This window comes from Balaenoptera ricei, chromosome 16 (assembly GCF_028023285.1).
Source record: "Balaenoptera ricei isolate mBalRic1 chromosome 16, mBalRic1.hap2, whole genome shotgun sequence".
NCBI lineage: Eukaryota > Metazoa > Chordata > Mammalia > Artiodactyla > Balaenopteridae > Balaenoptera > Balaenoptera ricei.
Genome location: NC_082654.1, coordinates 56,409,063 through 56,429,843, shown reverse-complemented (window position 1 = coordinate 56,429,843; position 20,781 = coordinate 56,409,063).

The window sequence follows — 20,781 nt, the reverse complement described above, 5'->3', positions numbered from 1 at the left end:
TCTGCCCGAGACTGTGTGACCTTGGGCAGAGCTCTTCGGTTTTCCTCAGTGTCCCCACATGTAAAATGGCGATGTCACATCTATCACCAAATGGTTTTTGTAAATATGACATCATCCCGTGTGACCAAAGTGTGTTTTGTCACGATGCTGCCAAGCCTGCCTCTGCCGTTCGAATCATGGAATCGTAGCATTTAGAGCAGGAAACCAGCAAGGTCAGGGTGAAAAACAGCTGATGGAACTAGGCAGAGGCGATTGGATATATGAAATACCCATGAATTATCTAATTTTTTGTTATGTGAATTTTACCTCAATACAAAAAAAAAGAAAAAATCCAGCTCCTTTCCATCTTAAATGTGACATGCCTACCAGCCTCTGAGCCTTTGCCCGGGTGGTTTCCTCGGCTTGGTGAGCTCCTACTCACGTTTCAGGGTTCATCTTAGAAATCATTTCCTCCAGGGATCCTCTGCTGGCCTCTCAAGGAGGTGCCCCCTAATGCCATGTCCTCCCCCCACCCCCAGGAGGGGACATTGCCAGACTGTTTGGTGTCCACCTGCTGGTACCTCAATAAAAGATGGGGCAGAGGGTGGTTCCCAGCCACAGCTGCCCCTCACCGGGCACATAGTAGGCACTCAGTATAGTTGTCCCTCAGTATCCACAAGGGTTGGGTTCCAGGATCCCCCGCAGATACCAAAATCCATGGATGCTCAAGTCCCTTAAATAAAATGGTGTAGTATTTGCACATGTCCTGTTCACATCCTCTCATACACTGTAAATCACCTCTAGATTACTTATAAGACCTAATACAGTGTAAGTGCTATGTAAATAATTATAAATAAATGTAAATGCTACATAAATTGTTGCTGGAGTATAGCAAATCAAGCTTAGCTTTTTGGAACCTTCTGGAATTTTTTTTCCCCAAATATTGTCCATCAGTGGGTATAGAATCTGTTGGTGTGGAACCCGTGGATATGGAGGGCTAACTATATTTACTAGTTGAATGGAGGATCTGACTCTAACCCAGCCCTGGTTTTAGAGACAAAGCTGGTGCAGCCCAGCGGAGGACCAGACCCTGCCCCAGGTCACACAGTGGCTTAGTCGGTGGAGGAGGTGGAGGCCAGGTCTCCCTGTCCCTGGAAGAGCCCTTGGGCCTTCCCCTTCCCTGTCAGCAGCTCCCCGTGGGCGGGAAGCACAGCCCAGATACGTGAGCCTCTCCTTCCAGCCATTAGCTAATCTGGCCACGGCCTGTGTGCCAGGGCCTCTGTCTGCCCTTCCTGTTTCCCCAGGACACGGCTGTTTACGTTGTCAAGAGCTTATCGCAAACAGGCAGGCAGAGACCCGTGTCCTAGGGAACCTTGTCCCCAGAACCTCCTACCAACACAAGGTCTTGGCCCTGGGGACCTTTGTCTTCTGTGTGTTCCAGCTGGAAACAGTTTACACACAGGGCCTCAGTTTCCCCACCTCTAACATAACCGACGACAACCACTTACTGATTTAACACCATGTCGAGTGAAGTGGCTGAGGGTTGAGCTTCGCGATCTGACCACCTGGGTCTGAGTCCCAGCTCTGCTCCTCACTGTGGGACCCTGAGCAGGTTATTCCTCCGAGGCGCGCCTTGCTTCCCCTCTGTAAAATGCCTGTGATCCTGGTACTTAATTTTCCAAGGGTGTAATACCTTGCATGTATCAGTATTCAGAACCATGCCTACAGCGCTGTAAGCATTTAGGGATGCAAGCTATGATTTTTATAAGTCCTTTCCCTGCCCGCCATGAGCTTAAATCTGGTTGCCCTTCCCTTACAATGTGGAGGGTTGTACCCATCATGGTGCCCACCACTGGGTGACCATCAGCCCCTGGCCGGCACTGGTCACCAGGACAGCCAGAATAAACAGGTACATGCAGGGAAAGCCTGGATGTGAGCCCTGTCTCTGCCACCTTTGACCTTGGATGCATCATGAAAACAACAAAAAAAAGGCGAGTTTACAGAGGAAGATCCAGAGACCCAGGGAAGGCTGAAGCTGCCTTCACTCACCCAGGCATGCAGAGGAGGCCTGCACAGCATGGTGAGGAGAATCCAGGCCTGGGGCAGGGAGTGGAGTCCTGCCTCTGCCTGGGTGCTCAGACCACTTTCTGACCTTGTTTGGCCTCTGTTTCCCCAGTGATAAAATGGTCACATTAATCCCTGCCCTGATCAACCCTCAGAAGGGACACAGTGAATGTGGGGGAGAGGCTGTGAGCTGCACCTCCTGGCAGGTGGGCAGGACAAGGCACCTGCTGGTTAGCAGATATCATTCCCACGCTAAGGACAGATGCCCAGAGCTGCATCTCCAGTTGTGGCCTCTCCCTGGGACCCCAACCTGTGTCACCTGATCGGCAGCTCCGCTTGGCTGTCTCAGAGGCATTTCAAAATCAGTGAGGCCAAAGCAAAACTCCTTATTCCTACCCCAGCCTCCAAATCTGCTCCTCTCCCAGTGAAAATGACTCCCAGCATCCACCCGAGGTTCAAGGTCACAGACTTGCCCTTTCGCTCTCTTCCTACATCCACCCTTTCAGCAAAACCTATGAACTCTGCCTTGAAAACACACCCCAAAACCACCTGTCTCCATCGCCGCTGCCGACCACCGCGGCAAGCAGCAGTCACCTCGACCTGGACTGTACAAGAGCCTCCCGGATTCTTTTCCAACTCCAGTGCTCAGGCCCCTACTTTCATTCATTTTAAAAGTAACTGATCTCATCACTTCTCTGTTTAAAACCCTCTTAAGTCTCCTCATCTGGTTGGAATAAAGCACAAGCCCCTTACCTGCCCCGCAGGCAACGTGACAACTGCCTCCCGTCCCATCACTCTCTCTCTGGTCCCATCCCAGACACACAGGCCATTCTCCCTGTCTTGAACAAGCCAGTTCTCTCCTTCCTGTGTGCTCTCCCCCTGGTTTTCCCATGGCTGCCTCCGTCTTATCTTTCAGATCTCAAGTTAAAGTGTCCCCTTCTCTGAGAGGAGTCCCCACTACCCCAGTAAGTACCTGATCCGGGACTCAAAAGCCCATCAGATTCTTTAAGGACTCTGTGTGGAGAATGCTCACCATCTGACGTTTTTCTTATCTGTTTGCTCTGTTGTCTCTCTCATTCCCCATGAGACTGAGGGCAAGAAACATCCCTCTGGCTCCCTGGTGTGTCCTAGCACGAGCACAGAGCCTGGCACATAGTAGCTGCTCAGTAAACATTTGCGGACTGAATGAATGAAGGGATGAATGGGTAAATGAGATAAAGCTTCAAAAGGTCCATGCTGGATGCAAAGGTGTACCCGAAAAGGGGACCCAAGGCCTTAAGTGAAGAAATGATTCCAATGGAGGCATCTCCCAGGCAAGGAAGCAGGAACCAATGGCTTTAGATGCCAAGTCTCAGCTGTGCAGTTTCCTCTGCTTATCAATGTCTTTCTCCCTCTTCACCTGACTGTGAAACTTCTCCTTATCTTTCAGTGCTTGACTCCTATCACCCCATGACAAGCCAAGCCTTTCCTGACCCTCTCCCCCAAGTCGTCAAATCTCTCATTCTTCCTTTGCCTTTCTGTAGACTGCCTCCCACCTCTAGCCTGGCTCTTGATCTGGACTGTCTTTGACCCCTGGGGCTGGGGCTGAGGCTGAGCCACATCTGGGTGCCCACCCCAGAGCCTGGCACTTGGTATAGCACTGGCACTCAGTAAATGTTTGCCCTTTATCCATGCAGCCAACCAGACTATGGCTGGCTCTGGGGAAATGGTGATGTAAACATGAGCTCTCTGCCCTCTGGAGTGTGCTTGCAACCCAGACGGAGAGACATAGATGAGCATACGACAAGCTAATAGTTGCTTTAATGGAGATAGACATAAAAAGTGCAACAGGATCATAAGAATAAGCAAAAATAAATCAAGTTATAAAATGACACACACAATGGGACATCATTTGTGTGGAACTTTAAAACCTGAAAAACCAATCTATGTATTGTTTATGAACACAGAAATACATGGTAAAAAAAAATTAAAACATGTATAAGAATGAGAAACTCCATCTCTGGGGAGATGAGAAGAAAGACAGAATTTTGGAGGTTCACATATGCACCTTCAACCATTTCTATAGTGTTTAAATTCCTAATAAGAAAAATCTGAAGTACATACGGCGTAATATTAAGATAAGATAGAGTTGGGTGGGTAGTCCTTGGTTGTTTGTTATAATATGCTAGTAGAGTATAAGGGTTTGAAATATTCCAAGATCATTTTTATATTAAATTCAGTGTGATTAAAGAAAAAGCATCCAATCTGTTGCATGAGTGCCTGATGGGTAGGTGGATAAGTGGATGGAAGAATGAATGGGTGATGGGTGGATGGAAGGATGGTGGAGGATGGATAGGTGGGTGGATGGAAGGATGGATAGATGGATGGCTAGTGGGTGGGTGGAGAGGTAAACGGATGGGTGGATTGATGAGTGGATGGGTCTGATGAATGGATGGGTGAAACACTGCTGGAGAGTCTCAAAGTTTACCCTATTCATTCCACATTCATTCCACTTGACCACATGTCAAGCGCTATGCTAGTCCCTGACTGTGGTGCATATGGGACTCTGACAAGTCTCTTCCCCACAGAAGCTCAAAGATTCAGGCCCAATGGGGAGACAACACACAGTGCTGCAGACAGTGGTCACGGATGTGTGTCCACTCTGCTGAAGGGCCTAAGTGAAAGGGGGGACAAACTCCCACAGGGGCTTCTCCACAAGCAAAGCAGAATTTCTGCTGTGTCCTTGCAGCATGGATTGTTCTAGAGAAGAAAGGGAACCTGTTATCCCAGGCATAGGGATGCCTGAACCAGGTGGGGAGGAGTGGGGCCACAATGACTCTGGAAGGTCTACTAGCAAAAGAAACATGGGAGAAGGGGGAAAAAAGATAAAGCCAACAAGGGGAGTTGAGTCCTGCTGTGAAGGGTCTAGATTATCACACTGGGAGGTGGGACTTCACCCATAGGCCAGACATGCCCAAATCAGACTAATTGTCAGAATCATCTGATTGGGCTGGAAAGAGGTTAAGCCCAGGAATCTTTACAGATCAAAACCTGCCCTCACATCAACCAGGTGCCCTCACTCCATCCCACTCTGGTTCATGGAGGAGACCAGCAGTAGTAACTGGCTCCTTAAGGGCAGGACTGGTGGAGATGGCAGGACCCCCGTGCATGGTCTCTGCAAGTGTCCATTTCACACTGGGTTTCGTCGCCCCGGTACCTGAGCAGGGGAGGGAGGTGAGGAGCTCACATGCATGCCTGCACATTGACCCTGATGCAGCATGTTTTTATCTCACCAAACAATTCTCCAACAGGAATCTTTATTGCTCGGCACAGTCTCCCAGCTAACTAGGAGAGCATTTTTCTAATTACATTTCCCTTGAAATACACCCGAGTTTGAGTTAACACCTCTTCAGTCTGCCAAAGCCTAAGTCTTTTTAAAATTAGTTCTGGAGGTTTTGCAAAAAACCCCACCGGGATAGAACGTTCCTTTCCCACCAAGCTGCAGGCTGAAAACTCTCCCCAGACACCAAGAGTGATTTTCCTTGGAGGCTATGAGGAAAACGCCCAGGGAAGGGCCCACATCCTGGCCCGCCAGGCTCTCCTCTCACTCAGATCTGTTGAATGGCCCTCGCAAAGCTGCCGGATCGATAGAATCATAAATGCATTTTGCCCTAAGCAGTCTCACTGATACTTTTTAAAAACCATACGGATGGGAGGGAAATATGATCCATATGGTTTTGAATCATTAACACTTAAATCGTCAAAGGAGGGATTTTTTTTTCCTGGAGAAATTTCATAGCCAAGGCGCCTTTAGCAGCTCTTTAATAAACTGTTTAGAATTCTGTTGTTCCCCCCAAAACACGCAAGCACAAACCCACAATATGCCGCACGTGTATGCACAGCCCACTGACTCTGAGAGGGCGTCATTGGGAAACACAGCCCATTACACACCATCTATTAGCAAGACAGGGTGGGTTAGTGGCCATTGAGGGACCTTTTGAGCACTGAGTGGTCAACGAAATCTACTTGGTTCAGTTATTGAGGGTAAAGTGTTCCATACAGCTCTGGAGCTTGTCTGGACAAGCCTCTTAATGGGACAGTTGAGAAAGCTGAGACGCAAAGAAGGCTCAGACTCTTCAAGATTTAGTAGAAGTCACAGAGGAGTATTTCAGGGTAAGGATGATGCACCAGCTGAGTGCCTGCCATTATTGTCCCATGTGACTATATGGTAGGGTGTGAGGTAGGGATATGGGCAGGAAAGAGAGGCTAGGGACTGATCACGACACATCCCATGGCTCCCCATAGTCTAAACACATCAAGCTCCTGCCCTAGCCTGGAAGTCAAAACTGTGGAAGAGGGGCCCATCTTCTCCATAAAACACAGGTCAGAGCCTAACTCTGGAAGCAACAGAAGGCACAGTTTAGAAACATAGGGTGATCGGTTAAAGCTCTTGGGAGAAATGATGATGGCATGGGCTTGAGGATAGAAAGGAAGGAGCAAGCCTGAAAGATATTTTGGAGAGAAATTTGATAGGATTTGGGACCAAATGAGCATAGGCAGTGATGGAGAAGATTAGGATTCTATCAGTTTTCCATGGCTGCTCTAACAGATTGCCACAAACTTACTGACTTAAAACACACACTTTTCTTCTCTTACGGTTTTGAAGGCCAGAAGTCCAAAATGAGACTCACAGGGCTAAAATCAAGCTGTCAGCAGGGCTGTTCCTTCTGGAGGCCCCAGAGGAAAAACCATCCTCACCTCTTCCAAGGACTGTCAGCAGTCTTTGGCCTGCGGCCACGTCACTCCAACCTCTTACTTCCACTATCACATCTCCTACTACTCACTCTGACCCTCCTGTCTCCCTCCTGTAAGGTCTGTTGTGATTATATCAGGCTCTCCCAGATAATGCAGGATAATCTCCCCATGTCAAAATCCTAAACTTAATCACATCTGCAAAGGGATTAGGATCTCAATATCGCGGGGCAGGGGAGAGGCATTATTCAGCCTACCACAAGAAAGAAACCCAGATTTTTGACGCTGGCAACTGAGTGGCACGTTCAGCCAAGCGTGGAGGGGTTTGGTGGAGAAGATGATGAGCTTGATGTAGGAGATGCTGATTCTAATTAGAAATTTGGGAGACATCCAGGAAGGGGGTCCTGATAGGTAATGATCCATGCAGATTCAGAGCAGAGGATGGGTAATCTGAGAGTGTGACTTTCAAGTCTTCAACAATGTAGACAAAGCTATATCCCTAGGAATAAATGAAGCTTTTCTTATTTCACACTCATTTCCTAGGCAAAAACTGCCGAGACTAGAAAGCAGGGGAAGAACCAGCTTTGGACATCAGACAGAGGAGAAAGCATTGCTGAAGATTGAGGAGAGATCAGACAGTTGATTCAAGAAAGGGGAATGGGATAAACGACAAGGTGGGGCTGGGGAGGGGGTCACAGTGTCAAATGCAGGACAGAGACTAAATAGAGTAGGACTAAGTTTTGACAACTCATTGGTGACCTCAAAGACATTGGAACGGAGTGGAAACAAGCGGCCAAATTTCCAGAGTTCTAAAGCATTGCGGCCACACATTTCTTGGAGAAGTGGAAACAGTGAGAGAGCTGAGGTGGCAGCCTCAGGAATTGAGCCGAGTTGTACACAGAGGGCAGGGGCCCCGGGCCTGGAGACGGGTTGGTGCTGTAGAAGAGAGATGCGAATTCCTGGAGCCAGTCTCTGGGGGACAAGAAGGCACCGGAGAAGGGAAGGAGGGATACTGTCCCTCCTCCTTTGCCAGCAGGAGAGGCTGGGCACCCAGGATGAACAGATCCAAGATGGAAAGAAGAGAAGTTGGTCTCAGTTTTGCGCAGAAACAGGAGACAAGGTCATGAGATGTGAATGGGGCCCAGAGAGGCTAGAGGTACTTGCGGGGCAGTGGGAGAGAAGAAAGGTTCCCGGAGTGACTCCTTGCAGAACGCAGGCCGTCTCAGGCCTCTGGTTTCTCAGTGGGGGATGCAGTCCTCATCCTTCTGGTACAAGACGTGCGGCTGAGGAAATGGAGCTACTTCAGGCCATCTCTGAGGCCTGGCCTCCTTGTTTTTCCCTTCTTTGTTCATCCGGTGACAGTGACCTCGGGGTGAAACCTAGCAGCTGATTAGACACGAGGGGAGGAGGGGACAGGAGCTGAGAACAGCCACATGTGAGTGGGAACAAGTACCCCCCATGCCCCACACCTCCCCCCGGAACCTCAGCCTCGGCCTCCCTCCCACGTTCCCCAAACCAGAACTCAGTTCTCTGCACAACCTTGGCCAACTCACTCCCTGTCTCTAGGCCTCCTGGTGAAATGAGAGACTTGGAGGCAGTGACCGCCAAGGGCCCTTCAGCCCTCGCGGCCTCCGAAGCACAGCCTTGGACGTGGAAGGGCTGTCTGAACTGCCGCAGGGGCCCCCGCCTCTTTGGAGACTGGCCCAGTCCTCTGTCATTGCGTAAACATGATGCAGGCCTGTTTGGTGCCGCATAGCTGTGGTTTTCTGTTTTCCCCAGCAGTAGCTACAAGGCCGAGGCCGCAGTTGAGACAGCCCAGCGGGAGGGAGAGGGTGGGGAGGAGGGCAGGAGAGAGAGTCTGTCTCTTTGCAGCCTCCTCTGCTTGGCTGGAAAGTTTGCAGAAAGGGAAAAACATGCATGCGTTAGACCGTTCCTCCACCGCCCAGCACCAATTCCAAAGAAAATGGGTCCTTTCTAGCTCCTTTTGTAACAGAAAACACATTCGCCAGGTCAACCTCCCTCTGCTTTGGAGCAGACGCCATCACACAGCCTTCGTGAACGTGGCCTTGGGCAGGTCTTAGAGGGAAAGAGCAAGACCCAGGGGGTCAGATGTGGGTGAGAGTGGAAGCCCGCAGCAGAAGCAACCACAGACCCTGCCAGGCAGGCCTGTTACCTGTGTGCATTCCAGCATACGCAGGCCATCCCTGGGGCTGGGCACACAGTAGGTTCAGATAATTGATGTTTCTTAAGCCAAGCAGAATTGAATCTGGGAAGAATACAAGATCATCCTTGAAGAGAAGAAATGGACATGGAGGGGGCAGCGGGTATGATTGGTGCCCCACCTGGACCGGTGGCCGGGTCCATGTCTCCATCCCCCAGCTGCCGACGGTAGGGGGTTGCTAATTGTACCCTTCTCCACAGAACCGCCCTTAGCTGATGGGAGCCGTCTTGCCAGAAGATGCTGGGGAATTTGCCCATCCTTCCAAGGGGCAGCCCTCTACCCATTACTTACAGATGCCAGAGTTTAAATCCCAGCCCCTTTGCTTCAAGTTGGGGCAAACCTTTGGTGCAATTCATACTCCAGAGCTCCCCATGTGATCAGGCTAAGAGACCGTCACCGCTCTGCTTGGCAGGAAGCCTCCCCTGCTTCACTCACTGCTTCACTGGTTTGTCCTGAGAACACCCCTCAGCAAGGCACTTGCACAGGAATCCTGCTTTTACCCTCTGCTTCTAGGGAACCTGGCCTAAGACGACAGTGAGAGCTTTCTAGACAAGACCCAGCTCGGGGAGCAGCCTTCCCTACCTAAAGCCAAGAGAGTTGTCAAGCTGCTCACCTGGCGGCAGGAGAGGGCAGAGGGCACTTCACAGCTGGCATCTGGCGGGGTCAGAGCCGACTGGTGCTGCTGTGCACGGCCACAGCAGCAGACAGGGCCAGGGCACAGTGCGGCCGGTGGAAGCCTCCGAGGTTACCCACGGCTGCAAGACTCCCTGGGGCTCAAGCCCTGCTGACCAGTTCAGCAGAGTCAACTGGGGACCAGCACAGACAGAGGATAGGAGCCTGCAGACCACCCAGACCAGAGCATCACAAGGCAAAGAAGCCGGGCTCCGAAACAGGCCGGAAGGTTCTGAGGACTGCCCCAGTACTACAAAGCCCTTAACCTTGGTGGCACCAGAGCTACCAAACTGTACAAATATTTATAGCAAAGGCAAGAGCAACTATAATAGTGATTATAATGTATATACTGAATCAAGTGCCACTCTGGGCCAAGCCACTGCTAACGCGTGGCGTCAAATTATTGGGTTGGCCAAAAAGTTCATTTGGGTTTTTCCATAACATCGTAATGGCAAAACCCGAACGAACTTTTTGGCCAACCCAATATTTTATTCAGTCCTCCCACCATTCTCGGTGAGAATTAGAATCTCCATTTAGATAAAATGGTGGACATGCCTACTTGTGTAGCACATACGTGCTTGGGTGTAGTCAGGAAAATATATATGTACACACCATACACAGCCCCACGTGTCACCGTTTCGATTAGCTGTTGAAGAATAAATGCAGTACTATGTATGGGACAGTTTATTAAGGATGCTGCCCTTAAGACGGCAGCAAGAACTCCCCGATGCCCTGGCAGCTCTGGCTCATGGGCCCTTGCCGTCCCCGGCACTCCAGCAGCTGCTGCCCTCAGCCCAGAGCAGGCAGAGCCAGCCCCAGTACGCAGCATCTCCTGCCCTGGTCCTTCAGATCTCCGAACCTGTGGCCTCTCCCCTCTCCTGGGAGGGGATTGAGCCTGGTTCTAGAGTCGTGTCAGGGAACAGCTGTGCCAGGAATCAGGGCTGCTTATTTCATCCATGCTGGGAGAAACAGATTACCATGAGGCCATGACCTTGACCTCCTTCTCTGAGGTCAGCATCTGGGATGCTGGGCTGCAGGGACCCAGATGTCCCGGAGGGCACCAGACACCTTCAGATAACTCCCAAAGTTGCCCACACCCTGTGACTCCAGGCTGAGAGCTTGGCCCTAACACAGCTACCCCTCACTCTGAGGTCCCTTGGGAGATAGGGCTGGTCTCCATGAAGCTTCTGGAACACCTGGTCTTAACCCAAGTCTCCCGTACTCAGAGCTCTGAATTGAGAGTCCACAGACCAGGGTTCATATGGTCCTGGTCTCTGTGGGAAGCAAGTTCCAAGTCCCCACCCCTCCACTGCCCCTCTGGGAACACTGCACTACCCACCAAAGACAGAGCCTCAGCCTCCACTTCCATGCAATGGGGATGAAAGTGTGTGTATGGGTCAGCATTGTAGGTTAAGCTGTGTAACAGATAAATCCCCAAGCCTCAGAGACTTCACAGGATAGCTTTATTCTCACTCACATTAAGGCCTACATCGGGCAAGCAGCCTTCCTTCATCTCGTGGCTTCAGTCTCCAAGGCCACTGCAGAAAAGGGGATAGCGGATGGCAGAGGCACATATCAATTAACTGCCTCAGCCACAGGGGCACATCCAGGTTTTGTGGGCCTGAAACTTATATAATTTAGGGGCTGTCTCTCAGAAAAGTTATATAAAATTATACATGTAAAATATATCTTTTCACATGTATTTTACATCTATATTTTTCAGCTGTTGCAACACCACTGTACACAGAAATTACAAAATAACATACCCACGGCCCCCAGAGAGAGGGGCCAGGGCAAGTGAGAGTCCTGGAGCCCACACTCCATTAGCCTCGGCATAAATCGGCATCTGCGGGCCCTGGAAGAGACACGCCCCTATTGCTGACAATCCATTAGCCGGAACTAGGACGTGGGCCCGGTGTCAGCACAGGAGGCTGGGAGGTGTGAGGAAGCACCTGGCTCTTTGTGAGCAGGAACCTTTTCCAACAGTGTGCTGAGCTCAGGGCGGCTAGCTGATGGGAGCCGGGAGAGCGCAGGCAGGAGGAAGCCAGATGCAAATGCAGGGATCCAGGAGGGCAGGATGGGGGGCAGGGGAGCTCTGCCCAGCCCAGAGTCAGGAGGGCGGGGCTGTGGTCCCAGAACTGTGCTGTCTCAACAGTGAGAACCTGTGTGACTTCTTCAACCCTTCTGAGCCTCCCTGGTCCCCTCGCCCAGGTATGGAAACTGAGCCTGACTGCCCAATGTGATCGTGAAAACAAGATGAAGAGCCTAAAAATGCTGTGCAAACAGCCCCGGGCTGTGCAGAAGTGAGCGCCGTTGTAATTCTTTTTTGCAGAACTGCTCTATCATTCTTCCTACGGTCACCCGAAATCTGGTGGTCCCTGGTCCCCAAAGCTCTGCCCATGGGCTGCCTCGGTTATGGAGGTAAAGGTTAAGTCTCCACTTCTCCAGGCTGTCTTGCCTTATCCTATCTGCATCCCCAGCCCCAGGGAGACAGGCTGGGGCAAGCGGAGCCTATTCAGCTGCTGCATGAACCTGCTGGATGATCCAGGAAGAGTCTAGAATATTAGAGTTCAAATGGCTCTCTAGAGTTTAGCTTATCCATTGGTGGGTACTGAAACGGCTCGATTCTTCCAGGGAGTCCCCAGCAGGCATTGACAGGCAAGTCATAAAGTAGCTCAGCTATTACGGGCAGCACTCCCACCCCACAGTACCCCAATAGAGCTGTTTTTAAATCTTCATAGCTCCCCCTGCAACCCTCTCACTCTAGAATGTCATACCACATCATAATAAACACATCAGAATGCGTCGACATCCCACTTCAAATATCACTTACATATAACTTCATAGGAGCTGAGTTGAACTTAACAAGTTGACATGATGTTACATTATGCACATATTCAATTAAACATCAATTAATTTTGATTTTGCTGTCATTTTTTTGAAGCCGATCATTTTTTTTTCAGGTAACAAATATTTTTGGAAAAACAGTAATCCATAGGCCCGGGCTTGGGGTGCCCATGGATAAACCAGCCCCTGGACACCACCCTTCCTGGGGTGAAGAGCCAGGCTTTTCTGTCCTCTCAGAAGATCCAACTGGCAAGTGGCCCACTATCTGTGTCATCCCTGGCAGGGGCTGCTCATGCCCCCCAAGTCAGGGGTTTTTCCTCTGTCCTGCCCCGAATGAGGAACCAAGAGCACAGTGAGGGGCTGGGCGACCATGGGGGCTGCCAGATCCAGTGTTCAGAGCAGAGAAATGAGGAGGAGGGGCGCAGGCTGTCAGAGGGTCTGCCCACAACCATGGTGAGACTCCTGTCTTGGCCAAGGTCACAGAGCTGTCCTGTGGCCTGGGCCCTGCCTCTCCGAGCTTCAATTTCCCCACCTGCAAGTGAGCAAGCAGCAGGTGAGGGAGGGGGAGGGGGCTCGCATAATCCCTCCCTTATTTTCCAGATCTATAGTGCTGCAATTTTATAGTATGATGTTTATTCTGGTACTTTCTGCTCCAGGGTATCAAAGTCAACACAATCAACTGCAGGTATTTCTACCCCTGAAAAGTCATCATTTGTGAAGGGGTTGTAGGTGTGTGCATACAGATGCAGGCACAGGTTTGTGCATTTGTGTGTAAACACGTGTACACATCCTGGAGAAGAGTGGGTATGTGTGAACACGGGGTATGGTGCTGTGTGTACATGTGTTGTGTAAGTGGACATGTACGAATTTGTGAATTTGTGTCATGTGCGAATGTATGAGGTGTGGGTGCATGAGTGTGCTTTTGTGCGTGTGCAAGCATGTACGTGTGCAGCATAGCAAGGACTAGGTAGAAGGGATGGAATTCGAGAGCCCTTCCTGGTTCCTAGTTCCCCAGGGCACTTTATTTCTTTCTGGAAGTTGTTCCTGCTGCAGCCATCAGCCTGGCCTGCCCTTTGCTCCCACGGAAGGGCAATATTGTCCTTGAGAACAAGGCCAGGAACTAGGTGACTCTGCTGTTAGGCACAGAACACACATGAGTGACACTTTACAAAGGTCTTTCTCTTCCCTGTCTTTTCTTGACCCGCAGATAGAACCTGTGAGGGAAGTATTATCATCCCCATTTTTCAGATGAGGTAACTGAGGCTCTCCCAGAGGCCAAGTGACAAGTGAGAGGAGAGGACGTGGGTACGAGATCTTCCCGCTCCACATTCCTGGTCACTGCAGAAGGGCAGGTGGAGTGGGCCCTTTACGGACATGGTTCTTTTCTTGGACGCGTCTGTCTCTGACTTCTTCCTGGCCCAGCAGGATCAAGAGTCAGGCAGCAGCTGAGGTCCGTGTGGAGAGCCTGGCAGGGGTGGTGGGCAGCAGCCCCAGCCCGGAAGCTGGGGGGATGGCACAGAGCCACAGCATTGGGTAAACCAGACTGTCGAGTGCCATGGACGTGTTGGGTCTCGTCTCAGCCCTCTGCTCCCGGAGATTAGCAGCTGTAGTCATGGGGCCAGGGAGCCATCTCCTCGGAGCAGCTGGGCAGGGCGAGGCAGTGCGGGGATGAGGGAGCTACTCATGGGCGGGAAGAGCTTCAGGTGGCCCCGTGCCAGAGCACCTAGTGTCATTGGCCCAGTCCCCCAGTCCCAAGCTGGGGCATCACTGGTTCTCTGAGTCTGATACCCCCACTATGCCTGCAGCCCAGGCGACTTGCCAGGCACACTCATCACCTGGTCCACTCATCATAGCAATCCTACCATGTGGCTACTCTTGTGCCCATTTTGTGGATGAGAAAATTGAGGTCCTTGGAGATAAAGTGACGGGCCCAAATAGGTACCGTGAGTTGAAATCAGTAGCAGAAGACCCAAGCTCTCATTCCAGCTGGGTCCAGGCAGAGCCCAGAATAAGGTGGTTAGTGGGCATCTACTATGTGTCAGGAACTGTGCCAGGAACTCTGCCAGGCACTTCTTAAGTAACATCTCATTTACACCACACAAGTCAATGAGGTAGAGAGCATCACCTCCATTTTGGAGAAGAGGAAACCGAGCAATTAATTTGCTTGCCTAAGGTCTTAAATAGAAGGATCCAAACCCATGTATGCATACCTCAAAAATATCTAACGCAGCTGGGATGATCTTCTTAAAATAGAAGTCTGACCAGGTCTCGCCTCTGCTTCCCACCGCTCCCTGGTGCCTCGAGGACCACAGGGAAATTCAAGAGCCTTAACCTGGCATCCAAGGCGGTCTACCACCTGGCCCTGAGCACTCTCCTTCTACTCCAGCCTATCTCCCCACTTCTCAGCCCCCTGCAGCCACAGTGCTGCGTTCCCTTGAACATGCTATGTATTTGCAGAGCTCTAGCCATGGCAAAGCCTGGTCCATCTGCCAGAAATGCCCTTCATCCCCTTCTCTGCCTGTCAAAGTCCCATGTCACATGGGGGGATCAGAGAAAGTGTCCTAGAGGAGGTGTCATTTGAGTTGGAGTCAGTTAATCCTCTGGATTCACGAAACAACTTTCACATTCATTACAACTTGACATTGCTGAGGAGACATTGGTGTTTATATCTGGTCACTAGACTGGGAATGTTCTCAGGGCAGAGATGGTTAACTATTTTTCTCTGCATCCTAAAAACTAGCACAGGGCCTGGCCTAGTGCAAGCATTCAACTGGAGTGTGTGTATGGATGCATGCATGAATGGAAGAATAGATGGATGCTTGGATGGAGAGATGTGTGGAAATAAAGTAATGGATGAGTAGATGGATGGATGGATGGATGGATGGATGGATGGATGGATGGAAGGAATGACTGGAAGATGGATAATTAAATGGAGAGATGGATGGAGCTTGAAAGGATGGAAGAAGAAGGAACAGGTGAATTACTCATATCAACAAGCCCAAGGACTTCCCTGGTGGCGTATTGGTTAAGAATCTGCCTGCCAATGCAGGGGACACAGGTTTGATCCCTGGTCCAGGAAGATCCCACATGCCGCAGAGCAACTAAGCCCATGTGCCACAACAACTGAGCCTGCAGTCTAGAGCCCGTGCGCCACAACTACTGAGCCCATGTGCTGCAACTACTGAAGCGCCCTCACTCCTAGAGCCCATGCTCCACAGCAAGAGAAGCCACCGCAATGAGAAGCCCACACACCACAACGAGGAGTAGCCCCTGCTCACCACAACTAGAGAAAGCCCGCGCACAGCAACGAAGACCCAATGCAGCCAAGAAAAAAAAAAGCACAAAATTATTCAGCAGCAACAGAATATATTGCGTACCTCTCTAACCTCCACCTGAACCACACTCAGACAATAACTCGAGAAGCCTCCCTACTTGCCTCCCTTACATCTTTTTGTTCCAGGTTGAAAAAGACCTGGCAGGCCCCTCTGAGCAAGGAACAGAAAAGTGTCCCAGATGGGGTGGGAATGGACCCCCACCCTTGGTGTTGAGCTCACATCCTGGAAACCTATGGCTATGCTCTAGGAAGATACAGGGCCTGCCCTGTCCCCTGAGATGAGCTAAGCAGGGAGTAGCCCACGGTTCGTCTTTCCATTAGCTAAGAACTCTTCCAAGCCTGGCCTCTCCCGGCTCCAAATTCCACTGCCCAAGATAATTGGAGCCGGGGCCTGTGGCCAATGTTGCTTCAATCTCAAAACCAAAACCACACTGGCTGGAGTAAGAGGGGCCTTGGGGTCAGCATCTAGGAGGTGCAGGGGCAGAAGAAACTGGACCAACATCTGGAGACAGCTGGAGGCAGCTGGGCCACCATCAGGGGCTGGTTCTGAGAGCAATGGTTGTGAACTCCCAGCAATCGGTGTGAGTCCTCTCCAGGAGCGCAGGGGCCCAAGAACGGGCTCCTTCTGAGGAGCGGCAATGGCACGGGCTTCTCTCTGGGTTCCACCCCACCCCCTCACGTCCCCACTCACCCCTGCAGCCTCACATCTGCGAGCAAGGCCCTGCCAAGTAAACAGCTGTAGTCCACGTTCCAAGGCTCCCCAAACCCCAGCACTACCCACGACAGCCAAAGCCACATCCCATCCGTCCCCCAGCATGGGGCCCACGGGAGGGGAAATGCTCATTAATCATAGGGAGACGGCTTCCGGGCAGCCTCGAAGACAGACCGAGGAGACTGGAGCTGGGAGGGAGCTCCCCACAAGTTCCCGGGGGAGGTCAGGGCTCCCACTGAATCCATCAGCCAGTGTCTTGCCTTCTGGAGCCCCGGGAATGTTTGCGAGCCAGCCGGCCCTGCTTGCGGCCTGGACGTCAGGAGAGAAGGGTGGGTATGTCCTCTGCCATCATGCCTTCCTTCCTCTATCCACTGAAGCATCAGAGAAAGCCTCCAAGGCCAGAGGGCTGGAGTCTTGGTTCTTTGCCTGGCTGGTCGTGTGACCTTGGACCTCAGATTCTAGAAACTGAGGAAAGAGCTCTGGCTGTACCTGTGTGCACATCCTAGAATTAGTCATCATACTGCGGGGAAGGCCCCTACTGATACCCACACCCTCCATCCCTAGACCCACAGAGGAGAAAGTCAGCCATGGTCCTTGGCCTGATCTGGGTCACTGAACAGGCTTGGCAGTGGGAGTTGACCTACGCAGCCCCAGGGAGCAGGGCCTTGGAGAAGCCACTGCAGAGAGCAGGGAGCCCAGAGCAGGGACAGGAATGAAGACAGACAACTGCCAGGAGCTGGGTTTCCACTGTCCCTGCTCAGACCAAGCCCCATCTCCCCATCCTCACCCTGCCTTTGGTGCCAAGGGCTGTGGCCTCCTCTTGGAACACTTGAGCCCTCCATGTCCCACAGGGATACGTGACAGTCAGAAGCGCATAGACCATCAAAGCTGGAGATGTGCTGACTGACCCCTGACCTCATCATATGACCTTGGGCAAATTCCTGTTCCTCTCTGAGCCCTGTCAGAACACCTGGCGAAAGAGAGCCTGGAGATTTCCCGTGTCTTTTCCCAAGGTCACTGGCATCCCTGGGTCAGCCAGCAGTGAGGTGGCTGGGCTGAGCTGGCCATCTGGGAGACACAGCAAGAGGCAACAGGAGGGAGACAGCCCAGGGCAGCCAGGCCGGGCTGGTGAGCAGAGCATGGGCACCTGGGGGGTTGCAGCAGGACTCAGGCCTCTCCACAGGCAAGGGGAAGGGGATAGAGCAAGTGATTATTCAAGCAAATCTCTACTGAGTCCCTCCCGTGTACCAGCCATCACTCTGAGCCCACTGATGTTACCCGCCTTGTACCGCAAAGAGTCAGGTACGTCACATCCACTCCACTGGGGAGGGCACTGAGGCTCAGAAGGGATAAGACAAACATTCAAGATCATGCAGCTTAAGTGGACATGCTGGGGCTAGAATCGAGATTTTCAAACTCCACAAAAACACCACTTCCCTAGAGGTCAGAAGCAGGACCCTAAGGCCAGGCAGGAACTAGGATGGGACCCAGTCATGAGGTACAGTGCCAACTCCTGACAAGGCAGGGGGCTTTGATTCTTGGAGCAGGGCAGGCCAAATCTCCCAAGTTCCACCCAGGCCCAGGGCTCCTTAAATTCCTCATCCTGTGGTCAGCTCAGGGGACAAGGGGAGAGCAGTCAGGGCTCATTCTCAGAGAGGACTCCCACTCTTTGGGGGATATACACTCAGAGGACCCTCCCACAGTATTTGCACACCACGCACTCTGAGCACATCCCCGGCACCACTCTTGGTTTGAGGCAAATGTAGCACGAATGGGTGGCGGCACTAGGCTCTGAGGGTAAGTGAGTGACATGGTCTCCAAAGCCCCTCCCCTCTCCAGCCCTCTCCCTCAGCCTCCAGATCAGCACAGCTCCCAGATTGAAAATCATTCCTACTGAGGACATAGGCTCCCGACAAGTGCTAGATCCCCAGGCTGCCTCTCCATTCCCATCTGCCTGGTTAGAGAATCATCGGATGTCTTGAGTCCTCGATTCCCCTAGTCTGGGCTGCTGTAGGCTTCCACTCTTCCCCCAAGAGGTTTGACTCAGCCTATGACCTTGAGCAAATCCCTCCCACCTCCAGGCCCCAGTGTCCACACTTGTCAAATGGAAGAATAAGCTCAACATGTGTTACCGTCTAACTGGCAAAGACTCCGGGACTGGCCTCTTGCAGATGGATGGAGAGACGTAGACAAGGCCAGCTGAGCCCCTGGCTGAGGCAGGAAATGGAAGAGTAGACCCCAGGCCCACCCCAGGGGCCCATTTCATCAATGCCTGCTTTTGTCTGTAGCTCTCAGCAAGCAGGTGAGTTCATCTTCCATTAAGGACAATTATCTTCATTTGCATATGCTAAATGTGACATTTAAGGGAGCAGTTCCTCCCCACCCCAAACAGGATAAAAGTCCAATGACACGCAGGCAACCTGCGGTTTGGGGCAGAGGTGTAATTGACTCATATTAAGGGAAGATACAGGGTGATACAGGTTTTGAAATGCAAATGACGGCGTCACTCCTTCCACTGGGGCTGAACAGGGAATGATGAGGGCCAGGCTGGTGCTTACCAGCTCCTGTCTGTCCACATCTGGGCAGGACAGGCCTCCTGACCCACAGAATAAAACAGATAGAAGGTCAGCAGAAGCAGGAGGCCCATTTTACTGGAGGGACCAGACGGACACAGCACACCCTCCTCCCCGGCAGCCTGCCCTCACCCCGGCCTGCCCTACTTTGCCAGCAGCCCCTCTCTGCCCACCCGAGTCAAGCAGATTCTGCCGCCTAAAGTGCGGTCTGTTAGCATGTTGGGCCTTGGCTCAGAAACCCCCTCCAATAGCTTCATCTGTGGCTACTGTCAAATTTCAGCCACAACAAGGAGGAAGCCAAGAGGCCCTAAATACCCCATCCCACTTTGGCCTTGGCCTTTCTCTGTACTTAAAGATGCCTTTTCTACCCCACCCCCCTGGCAAACTCTCACCTTTCTCTCAAACCAGTTCAAAGGGTGCCCCTTCTATGAAGCCTGCCCCAGTGGCCCAGGCTGCACTAATGATGGCCTCCTTCACCCCCAGCACTGGCCTTCCCACTGGGACTGAGAGCCCTGGGAAGCAGGTTTAATTCTGATCCATCTCTGTGTGCAAATATCTGCTCAGAGCTGCCTCCCCAAAGGAGCTCATGAGATTTGGTGGATGCGTGAAAGGAAGCACGAATGGATGGAGGTTTTTGGGTGCTCTCATTATAAGGCTTTACCCTGCACTTGCCTGAGTGGTGACTTATGGCACCTCCTATTTTACAGATGGGGAAAAGTGAGGCTGGGGGAGATAGAGACTCCACCTTCAACTCAATGAGGGAACTTGGATAAGCAGGGCGTGGAATACGGTTCCTGACTCCCCACTCAAGTGGGATCACTGTTGCTTGGCATTGAAGACCTCCACAGTGATGGGAGCCTTCCCTGTGGCCACCTTATCATGTGGCATTCCCAGGTCCTGACACAGCCCTGACGTCCTGGTCCTCTTCAGATCCAGCCACTGAGCCTGAGGTAGATCTTAATGATGTCGTCCCCTGTCTTACCGATCACTGACTCCCACCTGATTACTCCAAAAACAAGGCAAGTTAAGTCAGCACTGCAGGATGATAACTATAGACCCAGAGATCCCCAGCGCTGAACCCTAGGAGAGGAAACACCTGTTCATAACCCTCCTTTGCCCCAGACATCCAGAGCTGTCCCCTGCTCTGGAGAACAGGGAAGGAGGGGAGAAGGCGGAGGGTCAGAGGAAGAGCAGAGGGGACCTTGGATGCACTCTGTCCCCGAAACCCTGACCCCCGCCCCCAAGCCTGCCTGCCTCTAGTGAATGATACCTCCCCTCCGTCTGCACCTGTCCCCTCCCTGCGGCAGCATGGGCTAAGGAGGTGGTCAGGGTTCAACTGCATTTTGCTTTTTGTGATCCAAGAGACCTCAGGCAAGTTTGGAACCTATCAGAGCTTCAGCTTCCTCTTCTGCGAGTTTGGATGGCAAAGCCGTTCCCCATTAATTAAGCTAATCCATAGGAAAGCACCGAGCAGGCGGTAGGTGCTCAGAGATGCTCTGTTGCCTTCCCCTTTCCTGCACCGGACTTTTAAGATGAGAGCCCCCAGGGAGTGTAGGGGGCAGACCTGTCTGCCTGAGGCTACCCCTCCTCCTCCTTCCCTAATGCAGAATCCCCCCATAGAAGGAGGTCAGCAAAAATCACGGGGCAC